The following is an 18,677-nucleotide window of genomic DNA, read 5'->3' as shown; positions in this document are numbered from 1 at the left end:
CAGATCTTGGGTATCATGAATAGGAAGTAACATAGAGACAGGCTCATTAAGAACTCACTTGGGTTGTGGTCCTACAGAAAAAGAAATGATGTCATCTAGTAGTTTTCTATCCAAACATTTTAGTGCTGTTCTTTTATTTTAGATAATTTACATTCTCTACTATATCTCTTTCCCCAACCCCTCCCAGAGAGCCATCCCTCACAAAGAAATAAAAGAGGAAGGAAAAAAAAAATTCAGCAAAACTAACCAACATAGCAAAAAAAAAAAAGTCTGCTGTTTTATGCAGTGTTCCACATACATGGTTCGATCTCCATGCAAAGAAGTAGATACAGACATTTTAACATATCCCTTCCTTATCTGTGATCTCAGATGCTTTTCTAAGATAATTGACATCTTTTTTTTTTTTGGTTGATCCATTCTCTTATTGAAGTTCACTGAGTCTGTTTATGCAAAACTTCTTATTTTCATGAAATCAAAACGATTTTATCTTTCATCTCTGTTCTTCCTTTGGCTAACACCCTGCCATAGCTGTGAAAATTATATAATTGACCTGTGTTCAGTGTTTGTAATGGAATAAAGTTTAATATCTAGGTCTAGATATTAGATAAATAGATAATAAGTAGATACATGTATCTAGTTTGAATTTGTTTTTAGTACGCGGTGTAATATATTTATCTAACCTAATTTCTGCCATATTTCTTTCTAGCTTTCTGAGCAATTCTTGTCAAACAGGAGTTTATTATTCTTACTAACCTGCTTTAAAGATGGAACGCAAGTGTTACCAATACCTTATAACTTTCAGTGTCCAGAAGGAAGCTAGTTTGCCCAAAGCTAAATATTGCTCTAGTTATCCTATTTATTTAGTTCACCATATTTATTTCCTCACAGGGATCTCAATACATGTGAACCTCTCACCTTTTCCTCTTATACTCCCTAAGATCCTCAGACCTCGGCTACATGAAACCTCCTACATGAGGACTATCATAATCCCAAACACTAATAACTGCTTAAATCTACTCCTTCCCAAATTACTCTTTATTTACTTTGTGTGCATTTTATACATATTTAGAATTGTGCTATCTTTCCCAAGACCAAAAAAGAATATAAGTCCCCATGAAGGCAGGTCTTGTTTGTTTGGTTTTTTTTATTTTTATCCCCCACATGTAATGTAGTGTCTGATATATAGTAGGGGCTAAATAAATGTTTGTTGATTGATATACAGTAAAGAAGATAAACAAATCTAAGATGGAAATGCTACTTTTTCTATTAAATGAAATAAAGCTTTAATTAGCTAGAACCTACCTCTACCTGGAAAATGAATAAATGTATGTATGTGTATGTGTATATGTGTATGTGTGTATGTATATGTGTGTGTGTGTGTATATATATACATACATACATATATACATGCACACATGCATATATACATACAGTCAGCTGCAGAAATAAAATCCATCTTTCTGGGAGACCAATTACCTATGCACGACTCCAAGTTATTTCTCAAATAACCATATACTTTATACAAATTCTTAATTGAAAAATAATATACAAAAAAATTTTCATTACCAATTTCCAACACGAGGTGGCACTGCAACTTAAAAAATAAAAAGACCTGGCCACTGAAAATACTAGTGAGAAATAAACGTTTGTTGAAACACAAACTTTCTTTAATCTATTTTTTCTTTACAAGATAAATAGGTAGCTCTCTGCATTTCTCTGAATCTTTCTGTTGAGAACATTTAATTTAAGGGGGGAAATGAACCCCCCCAATACACACACACACACTCACACACTTTTCAGGGAGAAATTCATCTTTTGTTCCATCTCTCTGTCCGACCCCAAGACAATGCTTTTCAAATAGTTATTAATGTATGAGGTAACAAAATGGATTAAAAAATGACAGCACACAAACCTATAAATAAGATGAATTGCAATGAATTAATTTGAAACTAGAAGAAATAATCATAACAACATTTATACAGCACTTTAAATTTGCAAGGCTTTACAAATACCTCATTTTGTCTTTACAACTACTCTAGAAAGTATGTGCTATTTATTAACCCTATTTTACAGATGAAGAAACTGAGGCAGGTAAAGTTAAAGTGACTATCCCAGGGTCAGACAACTGTATTTGAATCTAAGTCTTTCTGGTTCAGCCCTCTATCCACTGTGCCATCGAACTTCTTCAGTTATGTTAGTGTCCTCACTCATCATGGCCCTATAAAACATGTCATTTTTAAAAAGTGATAAATGTGATCAAATCATTGATGAAAAAATTTTGAAGATCCCTTGAGTTAAAGCAATTACCAAGATATCAGTAAATAAATCAACCAATAAGCATTTATTAAATGCTTATTTAAAGCATTTTTAAGCATAAAAAGACAAAAATGAAGCAAGTTCTACCTTAAAGAGCTTACATTCTACTATCAGAAACACCATGTTCTTAGATAAATACATACCAAAATATCTAGTATTGGGAAGGGGAGGGCTTAGATGGAGCAGCTGGGAGATCAGAAAAGGCTTCATGAAGAAAACAGCACTTGAGTAGAATTTTGAAGGAAACAGAATTCTAAGAGAAAGTAAGGAAAGAGTGCATTCAAGTGTAAAGGAATGATGGTTGCAGATAGAGTACTGTGTCTAAAGAAGGCTGATTTGGTGAAGCCTAGAGTGCAGGATGGGGATTAATACAAAAAACTGGAAAGCAAGGTTGAGAGTTTATATTTGATCTTAGAAGTATTCGGGACATAATGGAATTTATTCAGTAGCAGAATGACATGGTCTGACCTGAACAATATGAAACATATTTTACCAAGTTTTATATAGTGTAGACTAGAGATGGAAGAGATTTGAAGCTGGAAGACCAGTTAAAAGGCTATTATATTACTCCAGACACAAAGGAGTGATGCAAATGTTGAGGGTGGGCTGCAGACTTTTCCTTTAAACCTTGAATATAATCAGTTCTCAGCAAATATTTGGGGTGGTTGCTATACTCTGGGTCCCCAAAGACATTGTTTTGTGAATTGTTTTCCTTTTTATCAAAGACACTTTTATTGCTCATTTTCACTTGATTTTACCTTTGGACAACAAATGTGTCCCTTGAACAGCAATATGGTATATGTTTCCCTTTTAGCAAACCTTTTCAACTTTTTCAACCTTCCTATAAAGGAATTATGTGCCCAATATATAATAATTATAATTAATCAAGAGGAAATGAACAAAATTCCTTAAAATCGTTATACCTAGAGATCTCACTCTCCCACAAACTTCCACACATCCTTGGCAATGAGCATAAACAAATTCATAGACTTTCCCTAGCATAGAGATCCCTCCACTGCAGTAGTTACTCTGCCCATTTATGCCACCCCTAACCCCACAAGAACTAGCAGATGCTTATTCTGCTTGGTCTAGGGAAGGAAATGTGGAGGAATCTTTCAGGGTCCTAATAGAGGTAATTATATTGGCCTTAAGGAAAGGGCACTGGAGTGCAGCTGGGGTTAGTCCTATACTGACTCCCCTGAATCCAGAGCTTGCTCAAGGCAGAGACCCAGCCTGATGAATCCCTTATTCTTCAATCTGACGAGGCTGAAGTAGCTTTGAAGCCAAGTCTTGGAGGGGTGGGGAGGGTGGTATGGTGGAGGAGTGGGGGTCCACTCACTAGCAAAGATGGAAAGGCTAGTAAATAAAAATGGGGAACACAAGAAAGAAAAAGATTGAAACATCAAAATTTTCAAGAGGGAAAAAAACACTCAAAAGCAAGCAGATAAAGAGGACCTTCCTCAAAAGAGAATGAAGAACCCCCAAAACACTAAAGACAGTCAACCAATAGTGCCTGATGAAAGACAGAATTCAGTGAACTCTCTTGTTCTTGACAAAACAAGAAGCACTATAATGGCTCCAATGGGAAATAACATTTAAAAAAGAGAAATTAGGAATAAATACAGATCAGAAACTATGACTCAATACAGAATTAAAACATAAACTCTATTACCCGTCTAGGACAAATAAAATGAGTCCATGATAGAAATGCTCTTAAAGATGTTTTGTATAAATTGTTATTAGAACCTTGGGAGATCAAGCAACATTCCCTCCAACCCCTCGCCTCCTCACCATAGACCACCATTCCTGCTTCCAGCCCAGCCCTCACAGCCTCCATCTAGGGCAACAACTCCAACGGAGAAGACAACAGCCATCTACACCAATTGCCAACCAACTGCCACATAGAGGAAAGGCAAGCCAGGCTAGCTAAAGCAGCCAGGCACCCTGAGGGAGAGAGAGGAGTCAGCATGTGCCAAGCAAGTGAAACCACTACTACATCTTGACCAACATCTCCCCTCAGAATCTAATGGAGCCTGCCCAGTAATCTCAACCCAATAGCTTTGGGAACAGAAATGCTTCCAATCCAGTGCCCTCAGTCTCCATTCCAGTAATCAAGTCCTGTGGAAATACAGCCCAGCACCTACTCCTGTGGGTGATACAGCTGCACTTATTGAAGACTTTGAAAAGAAAGTTCTTGCCAATACTCCTTTGCATTGTCAAATGGTTCAACATCAAAAATTGATAAAATAACAATAAAGAAGAGGCTTTTGCACGTGTTTTGCTACTATACCCTAAAGATTTGGGGGCCTTTCCATCCAACTAGCTCTCTCATTTGAATATGAGCTCTGTGAGGTCAGGGAGTGTATGACTGTTGTATCCCCAGCATTTAGCAGGGTGCTTTGCATGCAGTAAGCTTTATTCCTTCATTCTGCATCCATTCATATGAAAGAGAGATTAATATATTTGGAACACAAAAAACATGGCTGTGAATGGAAATTTGGTATAAGCATCAATGTGACATAAATGAAGACTATACAAACCAAAAGAACTCATCTTAAAGATAGGACACACAGAAATAGTTTATGGATCATAGGCCTCCCAGAAAAGCATGACAAATCAAAATACTTGATGCCGTAACTTAGGAAAAATAAAATTCAAGGAAACATTCCAGACTTTGTAATGCAAAAAAAAAGCATTTATTTTTAACAATTTGGATTCATGGAAAACAAGCAATGAAACTTACACTTCAAAATTCCAATATATATATAATGGTTAATTCTGACAATTTCAATGAAAAATGAGCATGCAGGAATAAGAACTTCAAATGGGAGAGGAAGACAATGTAAGTAGTGCAGGATTATTATTCAGTCACAACAAATTGCAGAAGGGAATGGAATAGTATATTCTCAAAAACAAAGCAGCTTGTGCTACTACTTAAAATGGCATATCCTAAATATTTTAACCTAATCAAGAGAAAGAGAGACAGAGAGACAGACAGATACAAACAGAATATCTGTTTAACTTTCAAAGACCCAGAACAATAGAATCATAAGCAAGGTAATTAAGCATAACTATCAATAAAGAATAAGCAGCGGCTTACCTCATTTTTAGTCATTTTTGATAGAGAGACAAAGGAAGACTGAGACAGATGGAGATAGGGGTCTACAGACTTAAGTACAAAAAAGAATAAGATGTGAAGGCTGAATAGAAAGACCATGGACTAAACCTCTCCATTTCCCATCAATGTTTTCTCTTGGTTTCATTCCACAGAATATTATGTTTCCCTCAAGATAAATTGAGCACCTAAAATCTCATCAACATGCAGATTGACTCAGTTTTTGTTTTGTTTTGTTTTTAAACCAACATCTCAGCTCCCTCAGTTACCTCTACCCTCTATTCAGAGGGCTGGAGGACAGAAGAGTAAACTTCTCCCGAAGTTATTCTTTGTAAAGGGCTCAGAACTTTCCTGGCAAAGTCTTCATTTTCCATCTGCATCTCTTAGTTTGACTCCATTGGACATCATGCTGCCATGCAGGGTAACCCATCATGTACTGTATTTCACTATATAATCATAGCCCCTATACACAAATAATCACATGCTATTTTTTTTAGTCCAAAAATTGGTTCATCACCTTTTGTCACATAATCATCACATGGTATAATTCTGTTCATCTTTCCACTCAAAAGGTGAACAGAGCAGCTATGTATTCGTCAGCGGCATGTGGATATGCATTTATCTCTCTTGCACTGTGAACCTCAAGCCTAGAATTCACAGTGCATACCCATCGTCAGTATTGAATTTTAATGTATATTCACAAGTTTTCCATGCATCCTAATCTTGCATCAAAGACAGTTTAGTAATAAATGATTTTTAAGTAATATTGGTACATTTTTAAAGCCTCACGTAATGGTCACAGCTCACTTTTCACAACAAATACAAATCTGCGACCATAGTGAAATATGGTGAAATACTGTATTCCCTCCCTTCCTTTTCAACATCATTTTCTGTATTTTTTTACCCTGAAAGGACAGAGACGTTTTCTTATTTTTATCCTCAGAGCTTAACATAGTCCTTCACACATAGTAGGTATTTAATAAAAGTTTACTGAAATAAATTTGAAATTGAACTAACCCCCCTGACCCTAAGGGTGAATTAGTATATTTTGGGGAGGTTGGTTATATAAATGATGAAACGTGAGGGAAAAAATGTAATAGGTTATGTACATAGTTATACAAAGTCCATGAGTGAACAATGGAAAAATTGTGATCCTTGTAGTCTGTCATTAAGGTACTTTTTAGTAGTATGATATGTCCCCATGTGGATCACAAAAAGTGGGTAATTGCCATCCTCTTCAATAAGTGCTGGGAAAGGGGCAGCTAGGTGGTGCAGTGGATAGAGCACCTGCCCTGAAGTCAGGAGGAAATGAGTTCAAATCTGGCCTCAGACCAAATACTTGACACTTAATAGCTGTGTGACCCTGAGCAACTCATTTAACCCCAATTGCCTAAAAGAATTTTTAAAAAAAATTTAGTATTGGGAGCTTCACTGTTATGTCTTAGATGAATGCCTTTGAAGGACACCAGATCTCTATCATTGTTATTATGTTGACGGATAGCTGCCTAAGTAGCCTTGAGCAGAGAATCTCTCACCTACCTCTCCTATATAATTTTTTGGAGGACAAATCATTCCTTTCTCCTTAGATAATCCTGTTTCCTCCTCTTTGGGGAAAGTCTCAATAACTTTTAAGATTTTTAATGTACAGCTGTCCTTTTTCTGACTTTTTCTATCTCTCTATCATCTTAAAAAGTGTCAATCCCCCCTCTTGTATATCTGATCCTCCTCCGCTTCTCTCCCCTTTGAAGCTTTGCTTTAGGAACACTTTTTATAATATCCTGGAGTATGGAGACATTTTTTTATTTATCTCTTTACCAAAAATTTTTCTCATGCACAGAGACCAGCCTACATTTGAAAGATGTGCAACACTCAATCAGCTGTGCTGGAAGTACAAATACAACACACTCAAGACAATTAATAGCACAACTAATGTTTCATTTTATTCAAGTTCAATTACTTGAATCAATGCTAAATATCTGGCTAAATTGACCACAGGCAGTTATAACTTTTTAATTAATTGACAACTCCCTCAATTTCTTTTTCTTAGTTTCAACAACTCCACTCAAACACTGAGAACTCTTTCAACTTTGCATCAATTTCCTGAGTTTCAACAATTTGTCCCACATATTAATCCACATTCAATTTGCTAGACCACTTTCACTTACCATTTCTTAATTTACCATCTCTCATGTCTACCTTCTCTGACTCCCTCTTGAGTGACACCTCCTCATGTTTTACCACTTACAGACAGTTCTTCCTTTACATAAGTGGACCCTTCTGCAGAAGTGTAAGTAAAGCAATTGGCAAACACACGGAGGCCAGATATGGACACGGGAGAGCATGGGCGACACATAGCCTGGGAACAGACAAGTTACCTGAGCTCTCAAGGACTGAAGACAGACAAAGGAGACCAGATACCTGGGCAGGTGGGGGCAAAGTTCTCCTCTCTGGGCACTGGGAGACTCAAGCCAAGCCTCAGATCTGGGTGCAGAAACGGTGGCAGTCTCTCCCCACCTCTGTTCTTCTATTTTCACTTCGAGAGTTTTTCTTTTTAGGGTTTTGTTTTTGTTTTTGTTTTTGTTTTGTTTTGTGGGGGAGAAAGGGGAAGGAACAGAGAGTGAGAGTCCAGTACCATAAACTCAAGTTCACATAGGTGTTTTGTTTTGTTTTTAAGAATGGGGATTTCTTTCAGAATGTTTTACTTAAATTAGAATTTTCATAAAAAATTTTTTTGAATCTAGCAAGAACAGTCTTTAATCCTCCTTGGTCTTCCTTAATCTTCCTTAATCCTTTTAAGGATTTTTGCTCTTGATCTTCTTTCAATTCAGAAGTAAAATCTGGACCTGTATTGGACCTGGATATTATTTTCTTCTAGTTTTGGCTGAGTTCCTCTCAAATTTTGCCAGATTTCTCCTCAAATTCAATCTCTCTTATTCTTTGCTTAATTTAAAAGCCTTTATGACATAGTTTCTACTATTTTTACACTTTTGCTTACTTATTCTTTATCTTTCCATTAGATTTGCCCAGCTCTGAAAGCACAATATTAAAGTCCCATACTCTTACTACATTGCTACCTATATTTTTTCGATATCCAACCAGTTCTCATTTAATGTAAATGGACTGTGCAGCAGAGCTCTCCCTTCCCTTACGGGGTTCCCCATGGGCCCCCTCCTCTACTCTGTAGCCCTCCATAGCCAGAGAGGCTTCAGTGCCTGGGGCCAAGCAGCCACAAGGGCTTCAACAGCTGGAACAGCTTGAGTGCCTGGAGCCAAGAACTGCTGGGGTGGCATTTACCCAACCTCTCCAAAAACAGAGCCAGGGTCCTGCCTCAAATTTGCATAAAGCAAATACATGAAGTAAGAACTGTCTGTACATTTATCTTTTCCTTTATAAATTTACATGCTATGTGATTTGGTATATTTATTTTTAGTCCTGGTATTGAGCAAACTTTTGAAGATGTATTATTAAAGACTTATGGTGTCTTCCAAATGGGAACATTAAAAAAAATACTTATTTATCAGTACCACATTGTACTCTTACAAAAATATGTACCAGAGCACAGAGAATTATTAAACAAATGAAAAAAAAATCTAAGAAATACTAAACAATATTTGGGTATTTTCTTTAGTATCCCTCTATGGATATCATTTTTTTTCTGTGACCCCAGATGAAGTATGCATGTTAAGATAGATTTCTATTTGTTAGACTCACAGATGAGAAGCAGAATGGTATGTTATACAGAAAAATTTGGTTTCAATTCTAATCTCTGATATATGCTAGCTGTATAACCATGGACACATAACTTCATTACTCAATGCTAACACTAAGTTACAGAGTAGTGTCGGAAGGGAATATTTCCACACAGGTATTACCATACTATTAATATCTCAAATTTACCTGCTTGGCCCCAAAACAGATAAACCTGCCTTAATTGAAGATGCCCTTAATGTTTTGTAAGATTATCAACTATGAATATATAACTAGCTACCAGTTGGAAAGATTTTTTTTTCCTATCAATGGAATCTACAATGTAGATTATTTTGCAAATATTAAAATATTCTTTTAAAGTGTCCAGAATATGATTCTGTTAATGGCGATTTCAGTTCCCTTTACTTCCTTTTACTTACTATAGAATCTTCCTTCATCCATCCTTCACTTCTCCCCTGCCCCTTCTTCTCTTTCTCTGCTTCTCTTTCTCTCTCTGTCTCCAAATTTCTCTCTCTTCATACATATGTATATTTGTATACATACATAACATTCTAATATTTGTATGGTATATAAAATAATACATAATAGACATTCACATCACATACTAGATGTGTTATTTGTGAATATTATACACACACATTTGTATGCACATGTCAGCCCTGATAACTAAGTTAGCTAAGAAACTCTCCAAATTTACCCAGGTTTCTCCTCTGACAGTAGGCAGTCTATCACCAACACCGTTCCTCCTTGGAAGGACCTGACAACATTTGTGCTCTACCTAAGCAGACCTGCTTTGAAACCAAAGTCTATGCTATAAATGATGTGGCATCAGAGTAATAATTTAATTAGAGTAACATAGTATACTCGTATGTCAATTTGTCATTCATGCCTGTTAGTTTGTTATTTCTACTAAAGTAAAATAGAGACATTATTTTATTAAGTTAACCAAATTATAATATATATAATCAGTTTCACAGAATTGTCATTCTCTTAATATAGTTGATTTTCTATATTTACAGGTCTTTTTTAACCTCTTTAACAGAACCTCAGAGATGGAAGGGACCTCAAGGGCCATCTAGCTAAACCTGTGCCCAAGCAAAGACCTCTGTGAAAATTCCCTGGAAGTGGTCATCAATCCAGTCTCTACTTGTATATCTTTATGTGGGTTGAAGGGGTGGGAAAGGAGGATAGGATACTACCAGACATACTACTAATTGTTAACAAGTTTTCTCTCAACAACACTAAATCTACTTGCCTTCCTTCTGGGGCCAACTAGGACAAACCCAACATCTCTTCTGAATGACAAGCCTTCAAAAAACTGAAAATAGTTATCTTACCTCTCTCCACCCTTCCCTCAAATCATTTATTCTCCAAGCTAAACATCCCTGTCCCATAGGATTACCCTCTTTTAGCACACAATGTTTAATTCTAGCTACAATATGGTATTAATCTATTTACCAACTCACACAAAAAAACTAATTGATATCCAGAATTATCCTTCCTATGCACGTAAGTTATAGGATCCAAGGTATTTATTATACCCTTCAATTACATGTTATATTACCTCATTAACTATCATCTATCATGAACAGCCATCATCTAGATCTCATTATATACTTAAAATAATGTTCTGTTGCTGATACTCAGAATTCTACCCTAGACAATAACTATTTAGGGTTGTTATTTAAATTCAAATATTTATATATGTGTGGTAACATTAAAAAATAGTCAACCTAAAGGATTGTTGTTTCATAATTGAGAATTGTGAGTATGGGCGTGTTTGTGTATATGTACATCTATGTGTTTGTAGTAGATTCTCTGAAGTTTGCATTCAAGATATTCTGTGGGTCTACACTCCTAAAACAATAGTTTACAAGCCCCCATCAATGTGTTTCCTTTAATAATCAGCTCAAAACAAAGGCATTCATAAAAACAGCATATACATAAAAATATATATGTTTGTGTGTATACATATATATGCATATATACACACACACACACACACACACACATATACACACAGTGACAATAGGAGGAACAGGCATACACCGCCCCACGTATACATACATATATATATATATATATATATATATATATATATATATATATATATATATATATATATATATATATGGAGAGAGAGTGTGTACACTGTTAAAGATGCACACATGTAGGAAACACATGTATCCAAAGCAGTTCCTGCCTCTGAAGAGGTCTAGGGGTTTTGGGGTGCTGGGACCCCAAGATTGCGGTACTGGCCCTGTCTGTAAGAATTCAACTCAAATCTTCTTCAGCCAGAGGAAAAGTTTATTAGTGGTAAAACATATAGGCCAGGTGATACCCGTAAAGATGACTGGGCACGAGAGGTTCTCAGCCTTGTGGGCCTGAGATTCTCAGGCCCGAATGAGGGCCAGGGTAGATCTTATATACTTTGGGTGACCAGGGAAGGTCTGGGAAAAGGGTCTGGGAAAAGGGTCTGGGAAAAAGGTCTGGATGAGAATTCCTAGAGACTAGAATGTCTAAGAGATTGAATAGACAATGGGAATAGATAATGAAGGAACTGAAAGGTATCTGAATGAAATTAAAAGGTAGCTAAGGCTTTCAAAGGGAGATGAGGGGCAGGGGCCTGTAGACAAAAGGGGAGCCAGATTCCCTTTAGGGCAAGGGGCAAAGACCTCGCTTGGGCCACACCCCATCACCTTGAGCACTGCAGGACTAAAATTCTTTCTCTTCTTATGGTATCCATATACTATTTCCCCCTGGATACAGCATCTCTTCTTCTGTGCAAGGCATTTCACTGGACTCCCTGTACAATATGTTTGCTATCTGATGGTTGCCAGGGTTAATTCTCTCCCTTTTTTATTCAATGTTATTTAATTTCACTTCCAAATTCTCTCCTTCTCCCCTTCCCTACCCATTAAGAAGGTAAGAAAAACAAAACCCAGTACAAATGCTAATTCTCCCTACTAGAGTTGGTTCTCTATACTTTTTCAAGACGTCATCCTCTACAAAGCTATCTTTTGCCTTGATGCCCTTTACTTAACCAGCATGGCTTTTCATTTTTAATGATAACTAGGTCTTTGGGAGAGCCTCAGGCCAGCCAATGAGGAGATCCCTTCAAGTTTCCTTGAAGAACTTTATTACCTGTACAAAGATCACTGTACCTCATTGTCTCTGAAAATTGCTTTATTATATTCTTCTACTTCATCAGAAGGTCTAGGTAGAAATCCATTGATCAGCAATCTCTTGATCAAATCTTTCATGTATTTGTGTGTGTGTGTGTGTGTGTATGTGTGTATACACATATACATATAACTACTCTACCTCTCAAGTCTCTTCAGAGTTAACATGTGATCCCATGATGATCCTAGTTGCAAAGCATTCTACTAAGATTCTGAAGACATAAAGCCAAAAATAACAGTCTCTGACTTACAAGAAATTACATTGTACTGGGGTGTGAGAGGGAGGGTGCAACTTGTACACAGATAATATAGAGCATTTTGAGGAATGAGAAAATACTTGTAGCAAGAGGCATCTGGACAGAATTCCCATAGATGGTTCAAGGTGGTCCATGTGGTAGATTTTAAAGAAACTTAAGGATTATAAGCAGGAGTGTGATGGCAAATGTTTAATAATTGGCTTTTGAGGTAGTGGATGGGAAGGAATGTGCATATGATGCCATTAAATTTAATCATTATTGACATTTTCTCCATCACTTTTGTAAGTCTAAACCATCCGCAAACAATGAATCAATTGGCTTAAGGAGAGAATAACATACACACTCAATTGGGTATGGAAATCTGTCTTATCCTGCAGGAAAATGGGGGGGGGGGAAGGGGACAAGAGAGCAGGAGGATAATAGAGGGGAGAGCAGATTGGGGGAGGGGGTAATCAGAAGCAAACACTTCTAAGGAGGGACAGGGTCAAAAGAGAGAAAAGAATAAATGGGGGGCAGGATAGAATGAAGGGAAATGTACTTAGTTTTTCACAACATGATTACTATGGAAGTGTTTTGCATGACTACACATGCATAACCTGTACCAAGTTGCTTGCCTTCTTAATGAGGGTGGGTAGGGAGACAGGAAGGGAGAAAATATGGAACCCAAAATTTTAAAAACAAAAGTTAATTTTTTTTAAATTGTTTTTACATGCAACTGGGAAATAAGATATACAGCAAGTGGAGTATAGAAATCTATCCTGCTCTACAGGAAAATTGAAGGGAAAGGGGATAAGAGAAGGGGGGAGAAATAGAAGGGAGGGCAGATTAGGAGTATTCAGAATGCATGCCATCTTGGGTTGGGGGGGGAAGGACGAGATGGGGAGAAAATTTGGAACTCAAAATCTTGTGAAAGTGAATGTTGAAAACTAAAAATAAACAAATTAATTAAAAATAAAATTTAAAGAAAAGATAAAAGAAAAAAAATGAATCAAGAAGGAACATGTTGCTCAGACATAATACTTTTCTGGCTTCCAGGAGCCAAGATGGGGGTTCTGGGAGCCAAGATGGCAGAATAAGAAGAAAGTCACTCTTACTCTCCCTTATTAACCTGTGAAAGCCCAGAAAATATCACCCCAGGAAAAACCCTGAAGCAGCTGAACCAGAAGAAAGACAAGGTGCAGCAATCTAGTAGCCCAGATAGCTTGAGGGATTAACAGGAAAGTCCCCTCTTGCCCTGGGTGAAGGGGAGCAGTACAGAATGGGAGACATCTCAGCAAGCTAGTGGAAAGCCCCACCTCAGCATACTAGGAGATCCTGAAACCCAGGTGGTGGAGCAGGCAAACACCAACATCAGGATCCCTAAGTGCCTCAGTGAGGGTGGGTGAACTGGTGGAAACCAACTTGGAAAACCACCAAGTGCCTCAACATTCTATAGCAACCATATCTCCTGGTGCCTAAACAAAACTAAGAGAAGGTGAGCTCCAAGGGGCCCCAGGCAGATAAACATCCTGCAACATCCATCTAAAAGGAGTTGAAGAAAGTGAAAGGAAGGAAAGGCCCAGGTGAGCAGGAAATTTCCAGGGAACACATTACCCAATCCAGTGCTTAGAGTTCCAGTGTTGCTGGTTGCAGCTCAACAACAGGTAAGTTGCCAGAACCCTACAGCTTCCAATTGCCAACATTGGGAGGCCCAGCACACAAAGACAATGACCAGACTCTAGGCTCCCAACACAAAAAGCTTGGGTCAGTGCCCTCTGCTCCCCAGCAAGAGAGCTCAATCTCTTTAAAGGCCAGGAAATAAGCAAACACCATGAGCAAAAAGAAATGTATGATAGATTCTTATTATGGGAAGAGTGAAGATCAAGGCAGAAATTCTGAAGAGGACAGCATTGTCAAGAAACCCATAACTGGAACCTCAAAAGGAAACATGACCTGGTCTAAAGCCCAAAAAGCCTTCTTGGAAGAGCTCAAGAAGGATTTTGAAAGTCAAATGAGAGAGGTAGAAGAAAAAATGGGAGAAGAAATGAGAGGTATGCTTGGAAGAAGAAGAAGGACAAAAATTAACTGTAGAAAACAAGTCCTTAAAAAAATACAATTGGCCAACTGGGGAAAAAGTGCACTGAAGAAAACAAGTCCCTAAAAAATTCAATTGGCCAAATGGGGAAGGAGGTACAAAATCTAATAGAAGAAAATAATTTGTTAAAAACTAGAATTGGGCAAATGGAAGCTAAAGACTCTATGAGAGAGCAAGAATCAGTCAAACAGAGACAAAAGAATGAAAAAATAGATGAAAATGTAAAATACTTCATTGGTAAAACAACTGACCTGGAAAATAGATCCAGGAAAGACAATTTAAAAATTACTAGTCTACCTGAAAATCACGATGAAAAAAAGAGCCTGAACAGTATCTTTCAGGAAATCATAAAGGAAAACTGCCCTGAGGTCCTGGAACCAGAAGGTAAAATAGCCATAGAAAAAATCCATTGATTACCTCCTGAAAAAGATCCCAAATTGAAAATGCCAAGGAATATAATACCCAAATTCCAAAATGACCAGATCAAAGAGAAAATACTGCAAGCATCCAGAAAGAAATAACTTAAATATCATGGAACCACAGTCAGGATCACACAAGACCTTGTAGCTTCTACATTAAAAGACCGGAGGGCATGGAATATGATATTCCATAAGGCAAAGGAGCTTGGATTGCAACCAAGGATCAACTACCCAATGAAAATGAGGATAACCTTTAAGGGGAAGAGATGGATATTCAATGAAATAGGGGACTTCCAAACCTTCCTGATTATCAAAAAAAAAAAAGTAAAGCTCAACAGAAAATTTGATCTTCAAATACAAGACTCAAGAGAGACATAAAAAGGTAAACAGGACAGAAAGAAACAACATGTTATTAATAAGGTCAAATTGTTTACATCTCTATAAGGGAAGATGACACTTGTAACCCTTGAGAACTGTATTGTTATTATACAATGTTAAAGGGGTATATATAAAAGTGGTGGGTAAAAGTTGGCTTTAATGTAATGATTAAAAAAAATCTAATCAATGGATCCAAGTGAGTGGATTAATCTGATTTAAGAAAATGTACTGAGAGAAAAGGAAAGGAGGAAGCAGACAAGGGTAAATTACATTACAGGAAAAGGTACAAAAACCTGTTACAGCAGAGGGAAAGAAGGGAGGGAGATGAGCATTGTTCGAACCTTAAGTTCATCAGATTTGTCTCAAGAAGGGAATAATATAATCAGCTACAAATCTAACTTGCCCTATAGGCAGTAGGAGGGAAAAGGGGAAAGAAAAGGGAGGGAGGATAGAAGTGTGGGAAAAAGTAGTAAGGGTAAAGGGGGAAGAAAATAGAGGGGGACAATAGAAGGAAAGCGGAACTGAGGGAAGTGGTAGTCAAAAGCAAAACACTAGTGAGAAAGGAAGAAGAGAAAGGAGAAAGAAAAGCATAAATGGGGGGGAGAAAGAATAGAGAGAAAGACACAGATAGTTATCATAACTGTGAATGTGAATGGGTGAATTATCCCATAAAATGGAAGTAGATAGCAGAATGAATTAAAAACTATAATCCTACAATACGTTATTTACAAGAAACACATTTGAAACAGAGGGACACCCACAAGGTAAAGGCAAAAGGCTGGAATAGAATATATTATGCTTCAGCTGAAGTAAAAAAAAAAAAAACAGGAGTAGCAATCCTGACCTAAGAAATGCAAAATGGAAAACTTTGATTACATTAAATTGAAAAGTTTTTGCTAAACAAAGCCAATGCAAACAAGATTAGAAGGAAAGTAGAAAATTGGGAAACAATTTTTACAACCAGTCTCTCTGATAAGGGCCTTATTTATAAAATATAGAGAGAATTAAGTCAAATTTATAAGAATACAAGTCATTCCCCAATTGATAAATGGTCAAAGGATATGAACAGGCAGTTCTCAGATGAAGAAATTAAAGCCATCTATAGTCATATGAAAAAATGCTCTAAATCACTACTGATTAGAGAAATGCAAATCAAAACAACTCTGAGGTACCACATCATATCTATCAGATTAGCCAAGATGACAAAACAGGAAAATTCTAAATGTTGGAGAAGATGTCGGGAAACTGGAATACTAATGCATTGTTGGTGGAGTTGTGAAATGACCCAACCATTTTGGAGAGCAATTTGGAACTATGCCCAAAGGGCTATAAAAATGTGCACACCCTTTGACCCATCGATAGCACTTCTAGGGCTATATCCCAAAGAGATCATACAAATGGGAAAAGGACTCACATGTACAAAAATATTTATAGCAGCTATTTTTGTAGTGGCAAAGAATTGGAAATTGAGAGGATGTCTATCAATTGGGGAATGGCTGAACAAGTTGTGGTATATGAATGTAATGGAATACTATTGTGCTATACGAAATGATGAACAGGCTGACTTCAGAAAAACCTGGAGACTTGTATAGTCTGATGCTGAGTGAAGTGTGGAGCAACTAGATGGCACGGTGGATAAAGCACCAGCCCTGAAGTCAGGAGGACCTGAGTTCAAATCCGGCCTCAGACCAAACACTTGACAGTTACTAGCTGTGTGACCCTGGGCAAGGCACTTAATCCCAATTGCCTAAAACCAAAACAAAACAAAGAAAACAAGTTGTGTGATGACTAATGATAAACTAAGTCCTTCTCAGCAATGCAAGGATCTAAGACATCTCCCAAATGCCTCATGATGGAAAATGCTATTCATATCCAAAGAAAGACCTATGGAGTTTGAATGCAGATCAAAGCATACTATTTGCCATTTTTTTTCTTCTGTTGAGTTTTGTTTCCTCTCTCTGGTGTTTCCTACTATTGATTCTAATTCTTCTTTATAACATGACTAATGTGAAAATATGTTTAATAGGAATATATATGTATAGCCTATGTCACATTGTGCACTATCTTGGGGAGGGAGGTGGGGAGTAAGGGGGACAAAAAATTAAAACTCAAGAGCTTACGCAAGTGATTGTTGATAAAGCAAAATAAATTAATTTTAAAGAAGGAAAAAAATGAATCAAGCCCAATGCATAGTATTTGATGATTATCAAGATGTAAGTGTTCATACTGAAAATTTAATAACTGCCTTTCCTCAGCCAGCTTGAGCTGTATCCAGGACACCCCTGATTCTCAGAAATAAGTTTAAGAAGGAAATGCACTGGGGACAGGCTGCACAAGAGCTCAGCAATTAAAGATGCTATGTCTGGTTCAGATAATTCCTGGTAGGCCATTTTGACTGGAATTAAAGAGCATGTAAAGGGAAATAATATGAAATAAGTATAAAACAGCAATTACAGAGAAGTGAGTAATTCTGGCTGGGAATTCTCAGGCAGGCAGGAGGCAAAGTGATGAATCTAAACACTCAGGAAAAACAGAGAAAGATATTAAAGGGAGTCATATAGGAACTTAGCCCATATAATTTTGCCAAGGGACAACCTTGTTTTTGACAAGTTAACTTGTGGAATTAGGTCTTTTCTTTACTCTTCTTGACCTTCAAAATTAGTTCAGATTTGTGACTAAAGAAGATGAAGGTAAAAATGAGGAGAGGCAGGCCAAAATTACAGTTTAAGTGTTTTCCCCTACAGAGGTAGCCTACAATAATTTTTGTCTCACCTCAGGCCTGTATAAACTGTGGCATGCCAAAGGATTTCGGGAGGCTCACAAAAACATAGAGGAAATATCTCCTACATTTTTTCACGGACCACCCGAAATCCTTTGGCACTCCATAATCAGCCATAGGTTGTGCAGGCCAGCCTTGCCCCAATCTTTGGAGAATGCTAAGAAGAACATTAAGGCATGCATGAACCACAAAGATGTAAGCTAGACATTTATAATAGAGTCACAATGGCATGGTGGATAGAGGTCCAGCACTGGCAGTGACCTTAAAAATCATATAGCCAGGTGTGGTGGCACATTACAATAGTACCTTCTGCTAAGGAGGCCAAGGATTCATGAACTCTTGAGTTAAGGTAGGGTTAAATTGACATGGGATTTCTATTACTGAGCTTCCAGCACAGCTAAGACAGGGAGACTCAATCTCAAAACAAAACAAATTCATCTATTTTAATG

Source organism: Phascolarctos cinereus, unplaced genomic scaffold (genome assembly GCF_003287225.1).
Source record: "Phascolarctos cinereus isolate Bilbo 61053 unplaced genomic scaffold, phaCin_HiC Scaffold_1;HRSCAF=81, whole genome shotgun sequence".
Taxonomy (NCBI): domain Eukaryota; kingdom Metazoa; phylum Chordata; class Mammalia; order Diprotodontia; family Phascolarctidae; genus Phascolarctos; species Phascolarctos cinereus.
Note: the sequence above shows the minus strand (reverse complement) of the source record.